Here is a 12732-nt window from a genome sequence, read left to right as displayed (position 1 = left end):
CTAACCTCGTGCTGGCCCTGTCCTGGGATTGTTTGATGGGGGACAGTGTAGAAGGAGCTTTACTCTGTATCTAACCCCGTGCTGTCCCTGTCCTGGGAGTGTTTGATGGGGGACAGTGTAGAGGGAGATTTACTCTGTATCTAACCCCATGCTGGCCCTGTCCTGGGAGTGTTTGACGGGGGAACGGTGTAGAGGAAGCTTTACTCTGTATCTAACCTCGTGCTGGCCCTGTCCTGGGAGTGTTTGATGGGGGCAGTGTAGAAGGAGCTTTACTCTGTATCTAACCCTGTACTGTCCCTGTCCTGGGAGTGTTTGATGGGGGCAGTGTAGAGGGAGCTTTACTCTGTACCTAACCCCGTGCTGGCCCTGTCCTGGGAATGTTTGATGGGGGAACAGTGTAGAGGGAGCTTTACTCTGTATCTAACCCCGTGCTGTCCCTGTCCCGGGAGTGTTTGATGGGGGACAGTGTAGAAGGAGCTTTACTCTGTATCTAACCCCGTGCTGTCCCTGTCCTGGGAGTGTTTGTGGGGGGACAGTGTAGAGGGAGCCTTACTCTGTATCTAACCCCGTGCTGTCCCTGTCCTGGGAGTTATTACAGTGTCTTTTCTTATCTGATCTCCTTTAAACTACTTGCTCCTCTGCTTAAATATACCTGGCTCCCTTCTATTTCTGACTGATCGCTGCTTCTGGGATCGTACTTATATCCTGTATCGTGAAGACTGATTCAAATGCTGTTCAATTTAGCTGCCATTTCCTTATATTCCATCATTAAGTTTCCTAATTCCCTTTCTGTAGGATCCATACTCACTTTGTTGAGCTAAAAATCACACAACACCAGGTTATAGTCTAACTGGTCTATTTGGAAGCACTACCTTTCGGAGCGCTGCTCCTTCATCAGGTGGTTGTGGAGTAGAAGATCGTAAGATACAGAATTTAAAGCAGGTCTTTTTCAATATATAATTTCAGTTACATCACACTGTAAACTTCATGCTATAAATTCTGTGTCCTACGATCTTATACCCCACGACCCCCTGATGAAGGAGCAGCGCTCCGAAAGCTAGTGCTTCCAATGAAACCTGTCGGATTATAACCTAGTTTTTCACATTGTACACCCCATCTCCAAATCATCACGTTGTTAACTTTTTCACCTTTATACATTGACAGAACCGTGGTTGATCTGGGAATTTGTGAGTTTAGTCAGGAAAACGTAGGAAGGTTTAGGAAACTGAAGACAGGTATATGACGAAAGCAGGGAAACCTAAACAAGGAATTCGGAAGGCTAAAGGGGGCCAAGAAGTGGCTTTGACAGTCTGGGTTCAGGAAGATCCCAAGGCTTTTGATCGGCACGCAAGGATCGAGAGGATAGCTCGGGAAAGGGTCGGTCCACTCAAAGACAAAAGGAAGAAATTCATGCGTGAAGCCAGTGGATTTGGGCGAGGTCCTGAATGAATCTTTGCATCGGTATTCACAGAGAAGAAGGATGGTGAGAGGGCCACGTTGTTATTCTGAGTCATGTCCTTATGAAAAAGGTGATGGCTTTGGGTTGTTTGAAAGTGGACAAGTCCCCAGGGCCTGATCCCAGAATGCCGAGAAAAGGCAGGAGAGGAAATTGCTCGGGCCTTGTGTGAAATCTTTGTATCCTCTTCAGCCACAGGTGAGGTCCCAGAAGACTGGAGAGTAGCTGACAGTGTTCCTTTGCTTAAGCAGAGCAACTGGGGTATAACTGGGGAAACTGCAGGCCGGTAAGCCATACATCAATGTTAAGGAAAGTATTGGAGAAGGGCCTTAGGAGAGGATTTATTCACATTTAGAAAAATTGTGGACGTTATTAGCGACGGGCTTTGTGCCAGGGAAGTTGTGTCCCACAAACCTGACTGAGTTTTCTGAGGAAGATACTTGAGGAGGACAGGCTGGTGAATGTTGTCAAAGTGCCTCATGGCAGGCTGATGCAGGAGGTTATATGGGGCTTGCGGTGAGCTGGTAAAATGGGCAGATAACTGGCTTGGTCATGAAAGACAGAAGGTTGGAGAACTGTGAGCAGTGGTGTTCCACAGGAATCAATGCTGGGACCCCTGCTGTTGTAATACATATGACTTGGAGCAGAACATATTTGTATCATCGATAGTCACAGGTGAGGTGCCGGAAGACGGGAGGTTGGCAAACGTCATGCCACTGTTTAAGAAAAGTGTAAGGACAAACTAGGGAACTTCAGACCGGTGAGCCTGACCTCGGTGGTGGGCAAGTTTTTGGAAGGAATCCTGAGGGACAGGATGTACATGTATTTGGAAAGGCAAGGACTGATTCTGATTAGTCAACATGGCTTTGTGCGTGAGAAATCACGTCTCACAAACTTGATAGTTTTTTGAAAAAGTAACAAAGAAGATTGATGAGGGCAGATCTATATGGACTTCAGTAAGGCGTTCGACAAGGTTCCCCATGGGAGACTGATGAACAAGGTTAGATCTCATGGAATACAGGGGGAACGAGCCATTTGGATACAGAACTGGCTCAAAGGTAGAAGACAGAGGGTGGTGGTGGAGGGTTGTTTTTCAGACTGGAGGCCTGTGACCAGTGGAGTGCCACAAGGATTAGAGCTGGGCCCTCTACTTTTTGTCACTTACATAAATGATTTGGATGCGAGCTTAAGAGGTACAGTTAGTAAGTTTGCAGATGAGACCAAAATTGGAGGTGTAGTGGACAGCAAAGAGGGTTACCTCAGATTACAACAGGATCTGGACCAGATGGGCCAATGGGCTGAGAAGGGGCAGATGGAGTTTAATTCAGATAAATGTGAGGTGCTGCATTTTGGGAAAGTAAATCTTAGCAGGACTTATACACTTAATGGTAAGGTCCTAGGGAGTGTTGCTGAACAAAGAGACCTTGGAGTGCAGGTTCATAGCCCCTTGAAAGTGGAGTCCCAGGTCGATAGGATAGTGAAGGCAGCGTTTGGTATGCTTTCCTTTATTGGTCAGAGTATTGAGTACAGGAGTTGGGAGGTCAAGTTGCGGCTGTACAGGACATTGGTTGGGCCACTGTTGGAATATTGTGTGCAATTCTGGTCTCCTTCCTATCGGAAAGATGTTGTGAAACTTGAAAGGGTTCAGAAAAGATTTACAAGGATGTTGCCGGGGTTGGAGGGTTTGAGCTACAGGGAGAGGCTGAACAGGCTGGGGCTGTTTTCCCTGGAGAGTCGGAGGCTGAGGGGTAACCTTATAGAGATTTACAAAATTATGAGGCGCATGAATAGGGTAAATAGACAAAGTCTTTTCCCTGGGGTTGGGGAGTCCAGAACGAGAGGGGCATAGGTTTAGGGTGAGAGGGGAAAGATATAAAAGAGACCTAAGGGGCAACTTTTTCACCCAGAGGGTGGTACGTGTATGGAATGAGCTGCCAGAGGATGTGGTGGAGGCTGGTACAATTACAGCATTTAAGAGGCATCTGGATGGGGATATGAATAGGAAGGGTTTGGAGGGATATGGGCCGGGTGCTGGCAGGTGGGACTAGATTGGGTTGGGATATCTGGTGGGCATGGACGGGTTGGGCCGAAGGGTCTGTTTCCGTGCTGTACATCTCTATGACTCTGATTTATAAATCTGTGGATGACCTGATAGTTCCATAATTACAAGACACATGGATAGAATGGATAGTTAGAGTCCTTTTTCCCAGGATAGAAATGTTGATTCCTGGAAGACATAGGTTTAAGGCAAAAGGGGGAATGTTTAAAGGAGATGTGAGAGGCAAGTGTTAGTTTTTAACACAAAGGGTGAAATGCGCTGCAAGAGGTGGTGGTGGAGACAGATACAACAGCAACGTTGAAGAGGCATTTCGACAGATACAAGGATAGGCAGGCAATAGAGGAATAGGCACAGATGAGGGCAAAATGTTTTTAGTTTAGATAGGCATCATGGGTCAGCGCAGGCTGGATGGACCGATGGACATCTTTCTGTGCAATACTGCTCCGTTTAAGAAGTCCTTTATACCTGCCTTTGTATTTCTGACAAGCTTACTGCTCCTCGGATGCTGCCTGACCTGCTGTGCTTTTCCAGCACCACTCTAATCTAGACTCTGGTTTCCAGCATCTATAGTCATTGTTTTTACCTTGCTAATGTACATATCTCTCCCTCTGTATTAATGTTTCAGTCATTCTTAGCATTTTATTTTTAATATTCTATCCAACCAACCTATCTGCAAAATAGTATTATTTTTTTGATAGTACAGTTGATACTGGAAATTTCTTTTGCGCTGGAATGAATATGTTCTCTTGTTCCAAAAATATCCCCTGAAATCTCTGCCACTGCATCTATGCTGACGTATCCCTTTGCCGAGTTTGCCAGCTCCACTTTTCATGCCCTGAGAATGTTTTAACATTTAAGAAACAGGCTTGAGCCCACGCCTTGCTCCCTCCCTGAGTACGAAATCCAACTGTTGTATTGTATTGTGATTACCTGGAGATGCCTTCACTGTGAGATCATTCATTAACCCGACCTCTTGCACAGTTGCAGAACAGACATAGCCGGCTCTCTGGTTGGCTGCAGACTTACTAACCCGTAAACGTTCTTTGAAAAACTCAGCGAGGTTACCTTTGCCCATTGGATTTTTCCAGTCATTAGGTAAATTAAAATCTCTTTATGATTATCGCCAGCATTTTTGATAAGCTAATTGTTCCTTCCTTTATATCCCACGTGACTGTGTAGTTATTGTCTTTACTACACCACTCCCACAAGTGACTTCAAGCCTCTATAAGTTTCAAATCTCTCATCCAACTTTCCTGAACTATGCAATGGAAGTGACTGAGGAAGTACTTGCTGGATCAGGATAGAGGGCCCTTCATTCTGTACCTAACCCCGGCATTTGCACTGACTGGTGTCTCTCAGTCCCCTCTCTCTCTCAGGGAGATATCTGTCCACTGACTGGTGTCGCTCAGTCCCCTCTCTCTCAGGGAGATATCTGTACACAGACTGATGTCTCTCAGTCCCCCCCTCTCTCACAGGGAGATATCTGTAAACTGACTGGTGTATCTCAGTCCCCTCTCTCTCAGGGAGATATCTTCCTGAGAGAGAGGGGACTGAGAGACACTAGTCAGTGTACAGATATCTCCCTGACAGAGAGGAGCCTGAGAGATACAAGTCAGTGTACAGATATCTCCCTGAGAGAGAGGACTGATAGACAACAGTCAGTGTACAGATATGTACAGTGTACACTGACTGGTGTCTCTCAGGGAGATATCTGTACATTGACTGGTGTCTCTCAGTCCTCTCTCTCTCAGGGAGATATCTGTACACTGACCGCTGTCTCTCAGTCCCCTCTCTTCCTCAAGGAGATATCTGGACACTGACTCGTGTCTCTCAGTCCCCTCTCTCTCAGGGAGATATCTGTACACTGACTGGTGTCTCTCAGTCCTCTCTCTCTCTCAGGGAGATATCTGTACACTGACTGGAGTCTCTCAGTCCCCTCTCTCTCTCAGGGAGATATCTGTACACTGACTGGTGTCTCTCAGTCCCTCTCTCTCTCAGGGAGATATCTGTACACTGATTTGTATCTCTCAGGCCCCTCTCTCAGGGAGATATCTGTACACTGACTGGTATCTCTCAGTCCTCTCTCTCTCTCAGGGAGATATCTGTACACTGACTGGTGTCTCTCAGTCCTCTCTCTCTCTCTTGGGGAGATATCTGTACACTGACTGGTGTCTCTCAGTTCCCTCTCTCTCTCTCAGGGAGATATCTGTACACTGACTGGTGTCTCTCAGTCCCTCTCTCTCTCAGGGAGATATCTGTACACTGACTGGTGTCTCTCAGTCCCCTCTCCCTCTCTCTCAGGGAGATATCTGTACTCTGACTGGTGTCTCTCAGTTCCCTCTCTCTCTCTCTCAGGGAGATATCTGTACTCTGACTGGTGTCTCTCAGTCCCCTCTCCCTCTCTCTCAGGGAGATATCTGTACACTGACTGGTGTCTCTCAGTTCCCTCTCTCTCTCTCAGGGAGATATCTGTACACTGACTGGTGTCTCTGTCCCCCCTCTCTCTCAGGGAGATATCTGTACTCTGACTGGTGTCTCTCAGTTCCCTCTCTTTCTCTCAGGGAGATATCTGTACACTAATTGGTGTCTCTCTGTCTTAAATGGTAAGGAATGTGTAAAATGTGGTCCAGAAAATTTTCTTTACTTATATGTAGCTGTACCTCCCAGAGAAGGAGCTAAACATGACCTTCTCTTGGGAGATAAGGGAGGGCCAGTGACTGAAGTGTGAGTAGTCAAACATCTTTGGGATCAGTGATCATAATTCTATTCATTTTAAAATAGATATAGAAAAGGATAGGCAGTGTATCATTCTTATTTGGAGAAGGCAAATTTTGACGGTATGAGACATGAACTTTCAAAAGTTAACGAGAGGAGACTTTTTGCAAATAAAGGGCTGACTGGCAAGTGGGAGTATTACAAAAGTGCGATAAAGAGAGTTCAGCGGCAGTATGTTCCTGTTAAGAGTTAACGATAAGGCTGGTAGGAGTTGGAAACAGTTGGTGAATAAAGATATTGAAGCTGTGGCCAAGAATAAGAAAGAGGCATACAGATTGCTGGGATCAAGTGAATCTCTTCAAGAGCATAATGGGTGGAGGGGTATTCTTAAGAGGGAAATCAAGAGGGCAGAAAGAAGACATGATTTACCTTCGGCAGATAAGCTTAATGACAGCCCAAAGAGATTCTACAAGTATATTAAAAGAGCAGTTCAGGAGACAGTAGGGCCCCTTAAACATCAATGAGGTTGTCTATGGACGGAACTATAGGTGGTGGGAGAGATATTCAACAAGTACTTCATGTCATATTTACTGTGGAGAAAGACATGGAGGCTAGGGAACATGGGGAAATCGATACTTATGCCTTGAGAACAGTCCACACTACAGAAAAGGTGGTGCTGTACATCTTAATAAAACATAAAGGTGGATAAATCTCCAGGACCTGATTAAGTGTCTCTCAGGATATTGTGGAAAGCTAGGGAAGAAGTTGCGGGACCACCTTGCAGAAATATTTGTATCATGTCCACCACAGGGGAGGTGCCGGTGGACTGGAGGGTGGCTAATGTTGTGCCTTTATTTAAGAAAAGCTGTCAGGAGCAGACTGGGAACTATAAATCAATGCGTCTGACATCAGTGTTGGGTAAGTAGTTGGGGGGGATTCTGAGAGATAGGGTTTACATACATTTGGAAAGGTCAGGACCGATTAGGGATAGTAAGCTTGGCTTTGTGTGTGAGAAATCGGGACTCACAAACTTCATTGAGTTGTTGGAGGGTGAAACCAAAAAGGCAGATGAGGGCAGAGTATTAGACATTGCCTGCATGGGCTTTAGTGAGGCCTTTGACAAATTTCCACAGAAGACCCTGTCCCATTGGTGACAAAATTGGCTTGATGGCAGGAGGCAGTGGTGGAGGGCTGCTTTTCAGACTGAAGGCTTGTGACCAGGGGTGTTCCTTCCTCTGTTGTTAAATAATTTGGATGAGACTTCAGGAGGCAAGGTTGGTAGGTTTACGGACTACACCCAAATTGATGGGATAGTCGACGATGAAGAAATTATATAAGGTTACAAAGGCATCTTGATCAATTAGGTCAATGGGCTGAGGAAGGGCAGATGGAATTTAATTTGGATCAATGTGAGGTTATTACATTGTGGTAAAATGAACAAGGGCAGGACTTATACATTTAATAGTAGGGTCCTGGGTGGCATTGTGAAACAGAGAGACCTAGGGCTCAAGAACATAGTTCTTTGAAAGTTGCATCACAGGTAGACAGGGTGGTAAAGAAGGTGTTTAGCACGCCTGCCTTCATTGCTCAGACCTTTGAGTATGAGTTGTCCTGAGCTGGTACTGGACATTAGTGAGGCCATTTTTGGACTATGGTACGGCTCACCCTGTTATCCAAAGGATATGATTAAATTCGAGAGGATTCAGAAAAGATTTACAAGGGTGTTGACAGAACAGGAGGGTGTGAGTTATAAGGAGAGGCTGGATAGGCTGGGACGTTTTCACCGGAACATCGGAGATTAAGGGGTGACCGTATAGAGGTTTATAAAATCATGAGGGACATGGATAGGGTGAATAGACAAGGTCTTTTCCCCTGGGGTGGGGGAGTTCAAAACGAGGGAACATATTTTTAAGATGAGAGGAGAAACATTTAAGAGAGACGGAAGGGGCAACGTTTTCACACAAAGTTGGTTCGAATGTAGAATGTACTGCCAGAGGAAGTGGTAGGAAGAGATTTGGATAGGTCCATGAATAGAAAAGGTTTAGAGGGATATGGGCCAAATGCTGGTAACTGGGTCTAATTTAAGCTTGGAAACCAGGTCGGCAGGACAAATTGGACCAAAGGATCTGTTTCTGTGCTGTATGACTGAACGATTCTCTCTCTCAGTCCCTCTCTATCAAAGACATATCTGTACACTGGTGTATCTCATGCCCTTTTCTCTCTCAGGGTGATATCTGCACACTGACTGGTGTCTCTCAGTCCCCTCACTCTCAGGGAGATATCTGTACACTGACTGGTGTCTCTCAGTCCCCTCTCTCTCTCAGGGAGATATCTGTACACTGACTGGTGTCTCTCAGTCCCCTCACTCTCAGGGAGATATCTGTACACTGACTGGTGTCTCTCAGTCCCCTCTCTCTCTCAGGGAGATATCTGTACACTGACTGGTGTCTCTCAGTCCCCTCACTCTCTCAGGGAGATATCTGTACACTGACTGGTGTCTCTCAGTCCCCTCACTCTCAGGGAGATATCTGTACACTGACTGGTGTCTCTCAGTCCCCTCTCTCTCTCAGGGAGATATCTGTACACTGACTGGTGTCTCTCAGTCCCCTCACTCTCTCAGTGAGATATCTGTACACTGACTGGTGTCTCTCAGTCCCCTCACTCTCAGGGAGATATCTGTACACTGACTGGTGTCTCTCAGTCCCCTCTCTCTCTCAGGGAGATATCTGTACACTGACTGGTGTATCTCATGCCCTTTTCTCTCTCAGGGAGATATCTGTACACTGACTGGTGTCTCTCAGTCCTCTCTCTCTCAGGGAGATATCTGTACACTGACTGGTGTCTCTCAGTCCCCTCACTCTCAGGGAGATATCTGTACACTGACTGGTGTCTCTCAGTCCCCTCACTCTCAGGGAGATATCTGTACACTGACTGGTGTCTCTCAGTCCCCTCTCTCTCTCAGGGAGATATCTGTACACTGACTGGTGTCTCTCATCCCCCCTCTCTCTCAGGGAGATATCTGTACACTGACTGGTGTCTCTCAGTCCCCTCTCTCTCAGGGAGATATCTGTACACTGACTGGTGTCTCTCAGTCCCTCTCTATCTCAGGGAGATATCTGTACACTGACTGGTGTCTCTCAGTCCCCTCTCTCTCAGGGAGATATCTGTACACTGACTGGTGTCTCTCAGTCCCCTCACTCTCAGGGAGATATCTGTACACTGACTGGTGTCTCTCAGTCCCCTCACTCTCAGGGAGATATCTGTACACTGACTGGTGTCTCTCAGTCCCTCTCTCTCTCAGGGAGATATCTGTACACTGACTGGTGTCTCTCAGTCCCCTCACTCTCAGGGAGATATCTGTACACTGACTGGTGTCTCTCAGTCCCCTCACTCTCAGGGAGATATCTGTACACTGACTGGTGTCTCTCAGTCCCCTCACTCTCAGGGAGATATCTGTACACTGACTGGTGTCTCTCAGTCCCCTCACTCTCAGGGAGATATCTGTACACTGACTGGTGTGTCTCAGTCCCCTCTCTCTCTCAGGGAGATATCTGTACACTGACTGGTGTCTCTCAGTCCCCTCACTCTCAGGGAGATATCTGTACACTGACTGGTGTCTCTCAGTCCCCTCACTCTCAGGGAGATATCTGTACACTGACTGGTGTCTCTCAGTCCCCTCTTTCTCAGGGAGATATCTGTACACTGACTGGTGTCTCTCAGTCCCTCTCTCTCAGGGAGATATCTGAACACTGACTGGTGTCTCTCAGTCCCCTCTCTCTCAGTGAGATATCTGTACACTGACTGGTGTCTCTCAGTCCCCTCTCTCTCAGGGAGATATCTGTACACTGACTGGTGTCTCTCAGTCCCTCTCTCTCAGGGAGATATCTGAACACTGACTGGTGTCTCTCAGTCCCCTCTCTCTCAGTGAGATATCTGTGCACTGACTGGTGTCTCTCAGTCCCCTCTCAGGGAGATATCTGTACACTGACTGGTGTCTCTCAGTCCTCTCTCTCTCAGGGAGATATCTGTACACTGACTGGTGTCTCTCAGTCCCCTCTCTCTCTCAGGGAGATATCTGTACACTGACTGGTGTCTCTCAGTCCCCTCTCTCTCTCTCAGGGAGATATCTGCACACTGACTGGTGTCTCTCAGTCCCCTCTCTCTCTCAGGGAGATATCTGTACACTGACTGGTGTCTCTCCGTCCCCTCACTCTCAGGGAGATATCTGTACACTGACTGGTGTCTCTCAGTCCCCTCTTTCTCAGGGAGATATCTGTACACTGACTGGTGTCTCTCAGTCCCTCTCTCTCAGGGAGATATTTGCACACTGACTAGTGTCTCTCAGTCCCCTCTCTCTCAGGGAGATATCTGTACACTGACTGGTGTCTCTCAGTCCCCCTCTCTCCCTCAGGGAGATATCTGTACACTGACTGGTGTCTCTCAGTCCCCTCTCTCTCACACACAGGGAGATATCTGTACACTGACTAGTGTCTCTCAGTCCCTCTCTCTCAGGGAGATATCTGTACACTGACTGGTGTCTCTCAGTCCCCTCTCTCTCAGGGAGATATCTGTACACTGACTGGTGTCTCTCCGTCCCCCTCTCTCTCAGGGAGATATCTGTACACTGACTGGTGTCTCTCAGTCCCCTCTCTCTCAGGGAGATATCTGTACACTGACTGGTGTCTCTCAGTCCCCTCTCTCTCAGGGAGATATCTGTACACTGACTGGTGTCTCTCAGTCCCCCCTCTCTCTCAGGGAGATATCTGTACACTGACTGGTGTCTCTCAGTCCCCCTCTCTCTCAGGGAGATATCTGTACACTGACTGGTGTCTCTCAGTCCCCTCTTTCTCAGGGAGATATCTGTACACTGATTGGTGTCTCTCAGTCCTCTCTCTCTCAGGGAGATATCTGTACACTGACTGGTGTCTCTCAGTCCCCTCTCTCTCTCAGGGAGATATCTGTACACTGACTGGTGTCTCTCAGTCCCCTCTCTCTCTCAGGGAGATATCTGTACACTGACTGGTGTCTCTCAGTCCCCTCTCTCTCACACACAGTGAGATATCTGTACACTGACTGGTGTCTCTCAGTCCCCTTCTCTCTCAGCGAGATATCTGTACACTGACTGGTGTCTCTCAGTCCCCTCTCTCTCACACACAGTGAGATATCTGGACACTGACTGGTGTCTCTCATGCCCCACTCTCTCTCAGGGAGAGATCTGTACACTGACTGATGTCTCTCAGGGAGATATCGGTACACTGACTGGTGTCTCTCAGAGAGATATCTGTACACTGACTCGTGTCTCTCAGTCCCCCCTCTCTCTCAGGGAGATATCGGTACACTGACTGGTGTCTCTCAGGGAGATATCTGTACACTGACTGGTATCTCTCAGTCCCCCCTCTCTCTCAGAGAGATATCTGTACACTGACTGGTGTATCTCAGTCCCCTCTCTCTCTCTCAGGGAGATATCTGTACACTGACTGGTGTCTCTCAGTCCCATCCTCTCTCTCAGGGAGATATCTGTACACTGACTGGTGTCTCTCAGTCCCATTCTCTCTCTCAGGGAGATATCTGTACACTGAGTGGTATCTCTCAGTCCCCCCTCTCTCTCAGAGAGATATCTGTACACTGGCTGGTGTATCTCAGTCCCCTCTCTCTCTCTCAGGGAGATATCTGTACACTGACTAGTGTCTCTCAGTCCCCTCTCTCTCTCTCAGGGAGATATCTGTGTGCTGACTTGTGAATACAGTGGAGATGAGAGCATAAACCTATATTGTGATATTAACAGACTTAGTGAACTGTGAGATTTTCCATTTGGAGCAACAAAGGATCAGGATACTTTCTCAACGGTATGAAGCTCAATACAATAGATGTTGAAAGAGACTTGGGCGTTTAGATGCGTAGATCTTTTAAATATCTCGCACAGATACCGAGATTAACCAAGAAAGCTATTGGAATGCTGGCGTTATTTCTCGAGGACTGGGATTGAATGATGCAGAGGTTATGCTGCAGTTGTATAACACCCTGGTTAGATCCCACTCGGAGTTATGTGATCAGATCTGGTCACCACACCTTTGGAAGAAAATATCGGGTTATTTTATGTGATTTTACAAATTAGGGTTGTTTTCTCCAGAATTTAAAAGTTTCACAGGTGATCTCATCAAAGTCTTCAAGATATTAACAGGAAAACAATAGCGTAGATAAACGGCATCCATCACTGGAGATTCTTGGTAGTATTGTATAAGAATGAGAGCATTGAGGAGAGATAAGAAGGAAGCACTTTGACACATAAAGGGTGTGAGAGCTTTGGAATTCTCTTCCACAACCAGCAGTGGATGCTGGATTAGTTGCTCACTTTAAATCTGAGAGAGATAAATTTTTGTTAAGGCATTCAGGGATCCGGGCAAAAGGCAGGTATGTGCTGTTCGGCCACACATCAGTCGTGATCTCATTGAATGGTGAAACAGCAGCTCGAGGGGCTGAATGGTCACCTCCTGTTCCAATG

The 12732-nt window shown here is 47.0% G+C and overlaps 2 protein-coding genes across 2 annotated transcripts in view; both read left to right on the top strand.

Moving 5' to 3' along the window:
- The window catches only part of LOC140468612 (uncharacterized), a 1157363-nt gene that overhangs the window by 512741 nt on the left and 631890 nt on the right, over nucleotides 1-12732 (top strand). The gene's annotated exons all lie outside the window — the stretch shown is intronic.
- Nucleotides 1-12732, top strand: part of LOC140468605 (A disintegrin and metalloproteinase with thrombospondin motifs 4-like) — a 62942-nt gene that overhangs the window by 17352 nt on the left and 32858 nt on the right. The gene's annotated exons all lie outside the window — the stretch shown is intronic.

This window comes from Chiloscyllium punctatum, chromosome 47, assembly GCF_047496795.1.
Source record: "Chiloscyllium punctatum isolate Juve2018m chromosome 47, sChiPun1.3, whole genome shotgun sequence".
Taxonomy (NCBI): domain Eukaryota; kingdom Metazoa; phylum Chordata; class Chondrichthyes; order Orectolobiformes; family Hemiscylliidae; genus Chiloscyllium; species Chiloscyllium punctatum.
The sequence above is the reverse complement of the archived record's forward strand: the minus strand, read 5'-3'. Positions and strand labels throughout refer to the sequence as shown.